Here is a 12,961-nt window from a genome sequence, read left to right as displayed (position 1 = left end):
GTGTTTCCTGGGCTCTAGCCTCATGAGTAAGAGAATCGAGAAGAACCCTGGTCCTGGATATCATCCAAATTTACAAAGTGACAGCAAACATCACAGCCTTCAAACTGGGGAAATGGTACAAGGTGTTATTTCTCACACTATCTACTAGTTCTACTTCAGTGAAATGTTGGCAGGACAGGATTGGCTAGAATTGAAGAAACTCAGTTTGTCAATAAAAATAATTACAGTTTTACTAAGGCTGTGAAACTCTCAGCTTGATTTCCTTCTTTCTGTGAAGAAGGATACATCCATGCCACACACTGGGAGAAAAAGGAGAAATGAGCAATTCAGAAAATGTCTTCCTCCCCTTGCAAACTCAGATCTTTACAATTCTTCTTCCTGTCAGAATTTTTAATCCTTATGTTTGTGTTTCCACATATATAACATCTTGATCTGTGGAAACCAGATTACTCTTAAAACAACAACTAAACTCCTTGCTGTCAAGTCAATTTTAACTCATAGTGACCCCATGTGCTAAAGAGCAGAACTACTCCATAGGGTTTTCTTGGTTGTAATCTTTATGAAGACAGACCACAGGCTTTCTTCCATGGCACCTCTGGGTGGGTTCAAACCACCAACCTTTAGGTTAGTTGAGTGCAAATCATTTGCACCATCCAGGGACCTAGATTACTCTTACCTTCCACCAATTTGCCTAATTCCTAGTCCTCTTTCAGAATCAGCTGCATGTCTCTTTCCAAGGAAGCTTACCCAATCCCTCCAAAGTAAGTCACTTCCCCTACTTACCCCCTCACACTACCCTATTCTTTGCCTTGATAACACTTAGAATATTTGTAAAGAACCAATTAATTCTGTAATTTGTGCTTAATATCTAATTCTCCCGTGGACTGTAACTCCTATGAGTGCAGAGATACTATGTGCCTTATTTAATATTTATTGTGATTCTTATTAGAATCCTAATATCTTACACACAACAGACACTTAAAAAATATTTAGCCAATATTTAGTAAAATCTTGACCATAAATCTAAGCTTGCAATGAAATTAAATACTAAATGTAAAACATTTAGTCCATGGACAGGGCTGCAGGAAATCTTCAATAAAAGTTAATTGATTGCATTTTAGGCCTTTTATCAACCCTGGGAAATAGGTATAGCATGTTATATAAAATCCTCACTATTTTCATGCTAGGAAATGTTCTCAAAAGGGATGCAACTTGTTCAAGCACACATCACTTGTAACAACTGGGGCCCACACTAAAACTAAAGCTATCTCAATTCCTTTCCAATGCTCTTTCTGAAGTATTGAACTCTAAAAAGAGTGTACTTGGGGTGCTGAGGGCTCCTGTGCTTCTACAACACCTATTAAAGTGAAAAAATTCATTCAAGGCATCCTCAGTGTTGGGCCAGAAGCAAATATTAATGCAACTTGGTTTTTTCATCATAGTGGCAGAGGATGCTACTTACCATCCAATATTCATTCCCCATCTTTAAATAAGACTATAATTTCTAACAAAGACAGTAATGCACTCAGATAGAAAATATATTTTTTCCCAGCTTCCTTTGCTTCAAGGTGAAGCCATTCACTAAATTGGAGCTAATGAGATACAAATTCAAGGGATGTATAGGTATTTCAGGAAAGCTACTTAAAGATAGCTGATTCACTGGGAAGAGTGTCTTTTATTCCTGAATTCAGGCCTGATGACCGGTGCCCCAGCAGCCATATTAGACAATGAGGTGACCTTGAAGAGGGAAACGATGCCCTGAGGATGACAAATTGGAACTCTAGGCATCTGAACCACAAAGGAAGCTAACAAAGCTACCCATCAAAATAAAAAAGAAGAAAAACATAAAGGTTCAGTAAGCACAAAATCAACAGTAATGAAAGAAATGAAAAGAAAACCCATAAACAAAAAGAACTCACCACAGAAAATTATGCAGAACAAAGCAAGGCCAACACCACAAAAAAAAAAAAACAGCAAACAACAGGAGTAAACTCATACCTATCAATAATTACACTGAATGTAAATGGCCAAAATGTACCAGTAAAGAGACAGAGAGTGGTAGAATGGATTAAAAAGCATGATCTGTCTATATGCTGTCTACAACAGACACACCTTAGACATAAAGACATAAACAAACTAAAACTCAAATGATGTAAAAAAAATACATCAAGCAAACAATAACCAAAAAAGAGAGGAATGGCAATATTTATCTCTGATAAATTAGGCTTTAAAGCAAAATCCACCACAAAGGATAAGGAAGGACTCTATATAGTGATTAAAGGGTCAATACCAGGAGGACGTAACCATAATAAATACATACGTACTCAATAGCAGGGCTCCAAAATGCATAAAACAAGCTCTAACAGCATTGAAAAGAGAAATAATTCCACAATAATAGAAGGAGGCTTCAACACTCCACTTTTAGCAAAGCATAATCTAAAAAGAAACTCAATAAAGATACAGAAGATCTAAACGCCACAATCAACCAACTCGACCTCATAGACATATACAGAATGCTCCACCTAACAGCAGCAAAGTATACATTCTTTTCCAACACATGTGGAAAATTCTCCAGAACAGATCACATTTTAGGCCACAAAGCAAGCCTCAACAAAATCCTAAACATGAAATACTCAAAGGATCTTTTGTGATCATAATGCCATAAAGTAGAAATCAATAACAGAAATAGCAAGGAAAAAAAATCACATACATGGAAACTAAACAACATCTTGCTTAAAAACTACTGAATAATAGTAGAAATCAAGAATGGAATAAAAAAATTCATAGACTCAAATGAGAACGAAAACACATTTTACCAAAATCCTTGGAAACCCTGGTGACATAGTGGTTAAAAACTAGCACTGCTAACCAAAAGGCCAGCAGTTTGAATCCATCAGGTTCTCCTTGGAAACTAGAGACAGGGCAAAAGCAGTGCTTAGAGGTCAATTTATAGCAATAAATGCACACGTCAAAAAAGAAAAGCCAAAATTAAAACATTTAACCCCACAACTTGAACAAATAGAAAGAGAGCAGCAAAAGATGCCCACTGGCACCAGTAGAAAGAAAATAATAAAGTTTAGAGCAGAAGTAAATGAAACAGAGCACAGAAAACCAATAGAAAGAATGAACAAGACCAAAAGTTGGTTCTTTGAAAAGATCATCAAAATCTACAAACCACTGGCCAAACTGACAAAAGAAAAACAGGAGAGGAAGCAAATAACCTGAATGAGAAACAATATGGGTGATATCACAACAGACCCAAATGAAATAAAAAGAATCATAACAGAATACTACGAAAAACTGTACTCCAACAAATTTGAAAACCTAGAAGAAATGGACAAATTTCTAGAAACACACTAACCCAGTACCTACCTAAAATAACACAAACTGCGGTAGAAAAAGTAAACAGACCCATCACAAAAGAAGAGACAGAAGAGGTAATTGAAAACTCCAAACAACAGCAACCAAAAACCTTGGCCCTGACAGCTTCGCAGGAGAATTCTACCAAACTTTCAGAGAAAAGCTCACATCAGTATTACTCAAACTATTTGAGAACATAGAAAAGGATGGAATACTCCCAAATTCGTTCTAGAAAGTCAGCACAACCCTGATACAAAAGACAGGCAAAGGCACCACAAAGAAAGAAAACTACAGGCTAACATATCTCATGAATTTAGAAGCAAAAATTCTCAACAATATTCTAGCCGATAGAATTCAACAGCATATGAAAAAAATAATACATTGTGACCAAGTGGGATTCATACCAGGTATGCAAGGATGGTTCAACATTAGAATAGCAATCAATGTAATCCACCACATAAATAAAAGAATTATATGATCATCTGAATCAATGCAGAAAATACATTTGACACAGTGCAACACCCATTTCTGATAAAAATTCTCAGCGAAATAAGAATAGAAAAGGAAACTTCTCAACATAATAAAGGACATTTCTACAAAACCAATGGCCAGCCTCATTCTCAATGAGGAGAGCCTGAATGCATGCCCCTTGAGAACGGGAACCAGACGAGGATGCCCTTTTTCACCACTCTTATTCAACATTGTGCTGGAAGTCCTAGCTAGAGCAGTAAGGCAAGAAAAAGAAATAAAGGGCATTCAAATTGGTAAGGACGAAGTAAAACTATCCCTATTCACAGACGATATGGTCTAAATTAGATAGTAGAAAAGTATCAACTTTGGTGAAGGGAAAGACAACACGCAATATAAGGGAAGTCAGCACAATTGACCAAGGCAAAGGTATAGAAGTTTCCTAGACACATCCAAACACCTTGAGGGATGGATTTGCGGGGGCTGAGGGCTGGAGATTATAGTCTCTGGGGACATCTAGATAATTGGCGTAACATAGTTCATAAAGAAAACGTTCTGCATCCTACTTTGGAGAGTAACATCTGGGGTCTTAAAAGCTTGCAAGCAGCCATCTAAGATACATCTGTTGGTACCATCCCATCTGGAGCAAAGGAGAATGAAGAAAAACCAAAAACACAAGGAAAATGTTGGCCCAAAGGACTAAAGGACCACGTGAACCAGAGCCTCCATCTGCCTGAACCTAAGATTAACAGTTTGAGTCCATCAAAAGGCTAGAAAACTAGAAAAAGAGCTACCACCACTGATTGCTCCGACAGAGATCATAGCAGAGAGTTCTGGACAGAGCAGGAGAAAAATGTAAAACAAAATTCAAATTCCAAAAAAAAGACCAGACTTACTGATCTGACAGAGACTGTAGGAACCCCCCAAGACTATGGCCCCTGGATACTCTGCTGACTCAGGACTGAAACCACTTCCAAAGCCCACTTGTCAGACAAAGATTAGACAGGACTATAAAATAAACAATAACACATATGAGGAACGTGTTTCTTAGTTCAAATATGTGAGACCAAATCGGCAACTCCTGCCCAAAGCCAGATGACAAGGCAGGAAAGGACAGGAACTGGATGAATGGACCTAGGGAACCCCGGGTGGATGGGGGAGAGTGCTGTCACATTGTGGGGATTGCAGCCAATGTCACAAAACAATATGTGTATAAATTTTTGAGTGAGAAACTAACTTGAGCTGTTGAAGTGAAGCTGTAAACTTTCACTTAAAGCACAGTAAAATTAAAAAAAAAAACAAAACCTCTAGGCACCTGGATCCCTGATGCCTGGAGCCACCATACCAGCCTCAACTGCTTACCTCATGATTTCTTTTGTGTGTGTGAGCCATACATTTCCAGCTTATTTAAGCTTCTGTTGTTATTTTTTATGCAGCCAAATGTAATCCTGACTGATATGATCATTTGCAAAGCTATGGGGAAAAGGAGTTGGACTCATTGTTATTTTTTGATCCTCTGAGTGAGAACCTGAAGAAAAAAGAAAAAAAGTATGCTTTTATGGAATGTATTTTAAAGCAATACCTTGAGATTTGAATTGCAAATATTTCAACATGTCAGCATCAGTAAGTCTGTGTGAAGTATGCCATTTCGGAACTCATCAGGGTAAGATTTATGAGATAATTTGGGACCACGTTTGTCTATTTCAAGCTTTTAATCAGTTGCATTTGGGGAAATTTTTCTTTAACAGAACAGTAAGAGAGAGAATTTTGAAGCAGTTTCTTCATTCGTAAAAGCTTCAAATATAGAATTTCAAAGCAAGAAGGAGTCTTAGAAATGACTTATTCTGTCTTTATTTTACAGACATGGACACAGAACCAAAAAACCAAGCCAAACTCCTTGCCGTCGAGTCAATTCCAACCCACAGTGACCCTATAAGACAGAGTAAAACTGCCCCATACGGTTTCTAAGAAGTGCCTGGTGGGTTCGAACTGCCAACCTTTAGGTTAGCAGCTGTACCTCTTAACCACTACACCACCAGCATTTCCCATGGAAACGGGAATGAATAGTTATTATGAGATTTTCTACTATTTTCTCCCTGCTTTTCATTACCTTCCTCCCAACCCCCAAACACTTAGAAGGAAAGGAAGTTAATTGAATTGCTCAAGAGTCCAAGTGATTGATGTTGCTCCTTCACTAGTGAATGCTATCACGGGGTATTAAAGGCCGTCCTGACCTCTTCCACTGCCTTCTTTTCTATCCATCTCAGTGGGTCAGTTATACCCAGCCTGGCCTAATAGGACAGGTCAATGGGCCATCTCTTCCTTTCTCATGTTTGAACTTCTCTTTCAATGAAGCTGTGTGTTAATGAACTTGGAAACTGCTGTCAACTTTTGGATGGTATGGCTTGCATGCATAGCTGACTGCTGGTTGTGTGACAGCCTCCTCTGCTGTAGGAACTAGCTGAAGGTGGTAGTAACCCAAAGTTTCAATTCACACTTAGGGCAATGCAAGTGGCACTCCCTTAGGCTGCCAGCTTAAGCTTTATCCTCTAACCCAGCTTTTACCAGTCAACACCAGAGGTATTGGATGATAGCTTATACCTTGGTTCTCATTTGGCTGATGTTCTTTGAGTGTAGCTCCTTAGGCAGTGTGGTTGCAGCTTGGGTGGAACAGGTTGGGGCAGGAGAAATACCAATTTCTCCATGGCCAAGGGTGGGGCATTACCGCTTGGCTGCTAACAAAATGTTCTGAGGTCCTATCTGTGGCTCCACAGGAGATAAGATCTGGTGAGCTGCTCCCATAAAGATTAAAGCCTAGGAAATCCTATGGGGAAGTTCTACTCTGTCATATAGGGTCACTGTGAGTCAGAATCAACTCTATAGCACACAACAACAACGATCTCAATATAGAAGTCCCAGGGTGGTGCAAATGTTTACACAGTCGACTGCTTACAAAAAGGTTAGAGGTTCGAGTTCACCCAAAGGCGTCGCAGAAGAAAGGCCTGGTGACCTACTTCTAAGATAGCAGCCATTGAAAACCCTATGGAGCACAGTTCTACTCTGACACACATGGGGTTGTTGTGAGTTGGAATTACATCGATGGCAAGTGGTTACTGGTTAGTATCAATACCATAAAACACTTTCAAAATTTTAGTATTATACCTCCTCCCCAAATTGTGGTCAGATCAGCTGATGCCATGATATTTGATCATTTGAACAGGTATGGATTGAACAATAGCAGACATTGACTCAAATAGAATCATCTCATTAAAACTGCACGTTTACCTCTCCCTTACTCTAACCACACTTCCCCCACTAATGCTGCAAACATGAATAAGAACAATGAGCCAGATTCAACAACTTCCTTCAATATTCCCTCCTCTTTTTCCTTATCCCACCCTTTCCTCCCTCAGTCACATTTCTTTCTTCTGTCCTTTCTGAAACTTCAGAGCCAACTACCCATGGTCCTTACTCCACCACCTTCCTTGTCCCTTTTTGGATCCAGCAGCTATGTAAGCCCTCACTACCAGGTTGCTACCATCTCATTACAATCACTTAGGGCAGTTAAGCTGTTACGGGGCACAGTACATCACGTGGTCATTCCTTATCCTTACATCAGAGGTCAGGCAACTTTTATTTGTAAAGGGCCAGAGAGTAAATATTTTAGTCTTTGCATGCCATCCAGTCTCTGTCTCAACTACTCACTTCTGGCATTGGTGTGTGAAAGCAGTCATAGACAATCCATAAATGAATGAGCCTGGCTGTGTCCCAATAAAATTTTGTTTATGGACATTGAAATTTGAATGTCATATAATTTGTCTGTATGACAAGATATTATTCTTTTTCATTTATTTAAAACCATTTTAAAATGTAAAAGCTATTCGTGGCTTGAAGTCTGTACATAAATAAGCAGTGGAACAGATCAGCCCATGAGCCATTAGTTTGTGTTGACCCCTAGTTGACATGATGGTGTCCCTGAGTGGCATAAATGGTTAAGGGTTTGGCTGCTAATCTTAACAGTTTGAGTCCACCAAGAGTCTCCTCAGAAGAAATGCCTGGTGATCTACTTCTGAAAGATCACAGCTATTGAAAACCCTACAGAACACAGTTCTGCTCTGACACACATGGGGTCGCCATGAGTCAAAGTCAACTCAGTGGCAATGGTTTGGTTTTTGGTTTAATATACATGATACCCATTAGTAGTTTTTTTGAATGCTGTTTTCCTTTTTGCCTACAAAACATGCCTTTAGAAAGTCATCCATATTGTTGCTACCTGTTTACTCCTATTATTTTTTGTCGTTGTAAGTTGCCGTTGAGTTGATTCCTACTTATGGCAACCCCATCTATACAGAATAGAACTTTTCCATAAGGTTTTCAAGACTGTTACCTTTCAGAAGCAGATTGCCAGGCCTGTCTTCTGAGGCACCTCTGGGGGGGTTGGCATCACAAACCTTTCAGCTAGTAGTAGAGTGCTTAACTGTTTGCGCCACCCAGGGACTACTGATACTATATTATCAAACAATTCAATAGCCTTATAAGTAGCCCTGGAGGTGTAGTGGTTAACAGCTCAGCTGCTAACTAAAAGATTAGTTCATATCCACCAGCCGCTCCCTAGAAACTCTATGGGGCAATTCTACTCTGTCCTATAGGGTCTCTATGAGTTGGAATCAACTTGCCAGCAATGAGTTTGATTTTTTATAAGCTAGCTCAAATCAGTTCTGGAATAAAAGAGAATATATATAAAATAATATAAATACGTTTATTTCGTGAAAAAGCATCATTAAATTTCAAGTTTTCATTCTACGAATCTTGTGCACAAATATTCACCTTGAGGATTTCAGCCAATTGAATTGAGGCACACTTTGGTCATAAGCATAGTACTGGCTTGCTCACCACAAATACTCATCCATATGACATCTCTTTCATTCCCTTTAAAATCCCATTTGATTTTTGGCATGTCAAAATCTTTATGGATTAGATATTTCCCTTCCCACCTTATTCCTAGTAATAAAGCAACACTAAAACAATGCTCTGAGTTCTTTGGATAAATGTCCTATGGAAACAGATTATGTGATGGACAATTGGAATTCGTTAGGAATGCTTCCCAAGCCCTTCAAATATCTCAAATACATAAACGCCACTACAGTATATATGCCCTTAAAGTATAATAAAATATAGCAGAACTATCTCAGTGACTAATTTTGGATCTTTTATAAATAATAAATATAGGACCAAAGTCATTTATAAGGTTATTTACTCCTTCCATGAGAGTTATTGTGAACATAAAGAAGAGAAAAAATGTTAAAAGTGAACGCTGGTTTTCTGGAGAGGTCTACTTACTAGGTAAATGACTCAGTTCTATACGCCAGCCTAGCAGAAGACATTATTCAAGTTAATGCCCTAAGATCATCATAAATTAGGTCATTTCATGAACCTTTGAGGATCATCATGAAATTGGAATATGAATGCTAAGGTTCTACTTTATTTGAGCAGCCAGGAAAGAAGGGCTGTCTGTAATAAGATAAGTTATAGCATATTTGATTTCAGATCAATATAAAAACAATGAAAGTAAGAGGCCTCCCAAGATGGAGTGGGCTGTCTTGGGAGAATGCGAGCTCCTTCCCAGGGCACTGACCACTTGAAAGAATGATGAAGGGAGGAGCCAGGAGCCAGGAGCCAGGAGCTAGAGGGGTTGGTTAAACTGTTTCACAAATATTTTCCACACAGCAAAATCCCCTTGTATAAAGGCTTCTCAATGAAATCCTAGAGAGAGACCAGGTTTTCTAAAACACCAGACTAGATGGCCTATAAAAGCCATTCCAAGTCTAACACTTTATGACTGATAAGGAGCCATGGTGGCGAAATTGTTAAGCACTTGGCTGCTAACTGAAAGGTTGGTGGTTCGAAGCCACTTAGCAACTCCACGGGAAAAAAGACCTAGCTATCTGCTCCCGTAAAGATTAAAAAAAAAACTAGAAAACCTTATTTGGCCATTCTACTCTGTCACGTGGGGTTACTATTAGATGAAAACTGACTTGATGGCACTTAACAACAACATTTTTAACTATGAGTTAGAAAATTGTGACAAAAGAAAGAAACTAATCCTGGAGCAGCTTAAAAAGCAGCTTAACATGCCCCTAATCTTCTCACTCATTTCCCAAACTTGGCATAGGGTGTTAGCAATAAGAAAGGTCAGAGCATGGTTGGGCCTCTGCAAAACTGTGAAATCAGTGACTTCTGAAACTCAGAAGTCAGCTCCTGAGGGATTAGTCCTTTATTTCTAAGGAAAACTGGGGCTTAAAGCCAGCATCCCGCCCAATATCTGCAAGATTTTAGGAAGGCAAAAACCCGAGTGGGGCACTGCTCCCACCTGCCTCTCACTATGCAGCCCAGCTCCCTGAATGTTTGCTCTCTGCCCCGTTGTGTGCCTCTTTCACAGGTAGCATTTCTTCTGCACCACACAAGCCAAACACCACCACAAGGCATTGCCCAACCACTTGATGGCCCACAGCTCCATCAGCTCAAATCTGTGCATACATAGTGCACTTTTCAGAAGGTTTGAGGTAAAGGTCGGGGTGGGGCATGAGGCAGGGGGAACAAAATGGGACAGTCCAGCAAAAAAGCGAAAAATACACAATAAAACCTTAATATTTAATACTAGGCGTTTATTCCCTTTGAAGTTTTTCATCCATAACCATAAGCCAGGATTATTTTTTGGCCACCCCCGCCTACTGCTGTGTTGTTTGGCTACTCTTTTATCCCAGTCTACACATCTCAATAAATTTCAAAATGTTGAGAACGTACTGGCCAGATTCCCTGACTACTGTGCAAAGAAACTAAATTTTTATACTAGGAGAGCTTAGCAAAGAAAGAGCTATATACTTGGAAATTTAAAATCACTGCCTAAATAAATAAGAAATAAAAAGAGAAATGGCAGACAATTTAGAAAAACCCACAAAAGGCAGCCAGGGAAGCATTCATAGGAGTAATTATGACCACAAAATGAATTTTTAAGAAAACTTAATAAAAATGAATACATTGGCATTCAACTCAAGAAGCTAGAAAATGGACAATAAAGTAACTTTAAACTACAAGGAAAGGATCAATAAAGGTAAAATAAGAGATTAATGAACTCCATCTAAAAACACATGGTAAATAAAAGCAAAAGTTGTCCTTTCGTAAATCCCAATAAAACAGAAAAGTTCTGACATACTTGTTTAAAAAGAAGGAGAAAACAAAAATAAGCTGGATTAGAAATGAAAAAAATGCTTGAACTTTAAGTAGGAAGAAATTTTTTAAGTATAGAAGAATATTGGCTATAAATTTATAACAATATATTTGACAATCTGCATGAAATGGATAATTTTCTATAAAAGTATAAATAGCTAAAACTTAAGAGGTAAGAAAATCTGAAAATACAATTATTTATGCAAGAAATTTTAAATTAGCCAAAAAGCTCTTCTTAAAACAACAAATACTAATAGTGATAGTAAAACATGAAACCAGTTAAGTTCTGCCAACTCATCTAAAAAAACTATATAATACAAACTTTTGTAGAACATATAAAATAAAGAATAGAAAACTTCAAACAGTACAATAAAACTAACTCGACCTCAGAGATGTAAATATGTATGCAGAATATAGGTGCAAATCTTATTCTTAAAATCAGCAACTTCAGTAGAGCAGCGCACAATGTGTGCATCCCAGGAACACAAGAATTGCTCATGATTATGATAGCTGTGTTTTTTGCTTTTTTTTTCTTCCCTGACTAGAATGTTTCTTTCTCACCTCCAACCCCTAACCTTCTTTGGTAGCAGTTCCATTTTCCTTTAAGGAGTTGTTCTTCCTCCCTTCCCCAATAGCCCACATCACCCCTGCTCAACAAGGAAGTAGATATGAGACCTAAGTACACCAATCGGATTCTCTCTTTTTGAAATGTGGCTCTTGGAAAAGACATAAAGCAACAAAGGCAGTTGGAGTAAATCGTATGGTATTTGCATCGTAGAAAAATGGCCCGTTAGTGTCTGTTGGTCTATCTGCCTCCCCCAGCAGCCCTGGTTACTGTCATTCTTGAGCTCTAGTCACTCAGCTCCTCCTGGGCTTCTGTGAACTATCCCCACTATATTTCCAATACATCCTTTTTTATTGTTATTGAGTAGCTGTTTTTCATTGCTTGCCACCATAGACATTCAACTAGAATTATTAGAATATCTATAGATACAATTTAATGCATTGTCAGAGGTGGCGGTAGGTGGTGGACTTGGGGGGATCTGAAAGTGGCCACCTTACACAGAAGGTAGAGACAGACTGAAGAAAGAGGCAGACCACTCCAGGTTGAGTAAGCAGTCTAAGATTTGTTATGAGAAAAACTTACATACGAGGCGAGGTCCTGAGCAGCAGCAGGGCAGGCAGATCTCCGAACTGCTGCCCCAAGCTCCAGAGACTATATAGAGGAGCTGTCTTAGCCTGGGTTCTCTAGAGAAGTAAAACCAGAAAAGCATAAAAATATGTATACAGAGAGATTTATATGAAGGAAATGGCTCACACAATTGGAGAGGCTGGAATGTCCCAAGTAAGTGGGTCAGGATAGAGGCGTCTCCTGATTCATGTACCCCCAGGGGCTGGTGAACTCAAGATCGGCAGGTCAGACAGTAGGACACTTGCTCAGAGGCTGCAGAAGTAACAAATCACAAGATCAATAGACAAGACCAAGGTAAGTTGCTAGTTCAAGTCTCAAGAACCAGAGGTCAGATGAACAAAAGCAGGATCCAGAGCAAGCAATTGCCAGAATGTCCATTTATATTTCATTCAGGCCACATGCCCAGGGAAACTCCCTTTCAACTGATTGGCTAATCACAGCAGATCCTGTCATGGAGGTGAACACATTACATCAAATCTCATCGTAAAGTGGTCACATCACCCTACAACTGCCAAACTATTTCATAACTGCCAAACCACAGAGAAGCATGGCTCAGCTAAATTGACATGCAACCTTAACGATCACAGGAGCTAATGTGGATCCGTCGTGCAATCCCTCTTCCCTCAAATCCAAAATGTTATCGTTTGGATCCGGACTTCTTCAAATATGTTTCTTGCTTCAAGGATGTTATGTTACTTGGCCTTCTACTCATTT

Source organism: Elephas maximus, chromosome 24 (assembly GCF_024166365.1).
Source record: "Elephas maximus indicus isolate mEleMax1 chromosome 24, mEleMax1 primary haplotype, whole genome shotgun sequence".
NCBI lineage: Eukaryota > Metazoa > Chordata > Mammalia > Proboscidea > Elephantidae > Elephas > Elephas maximus.
This window is presented reverse-complemented; position numbering follows the sequence as displayed.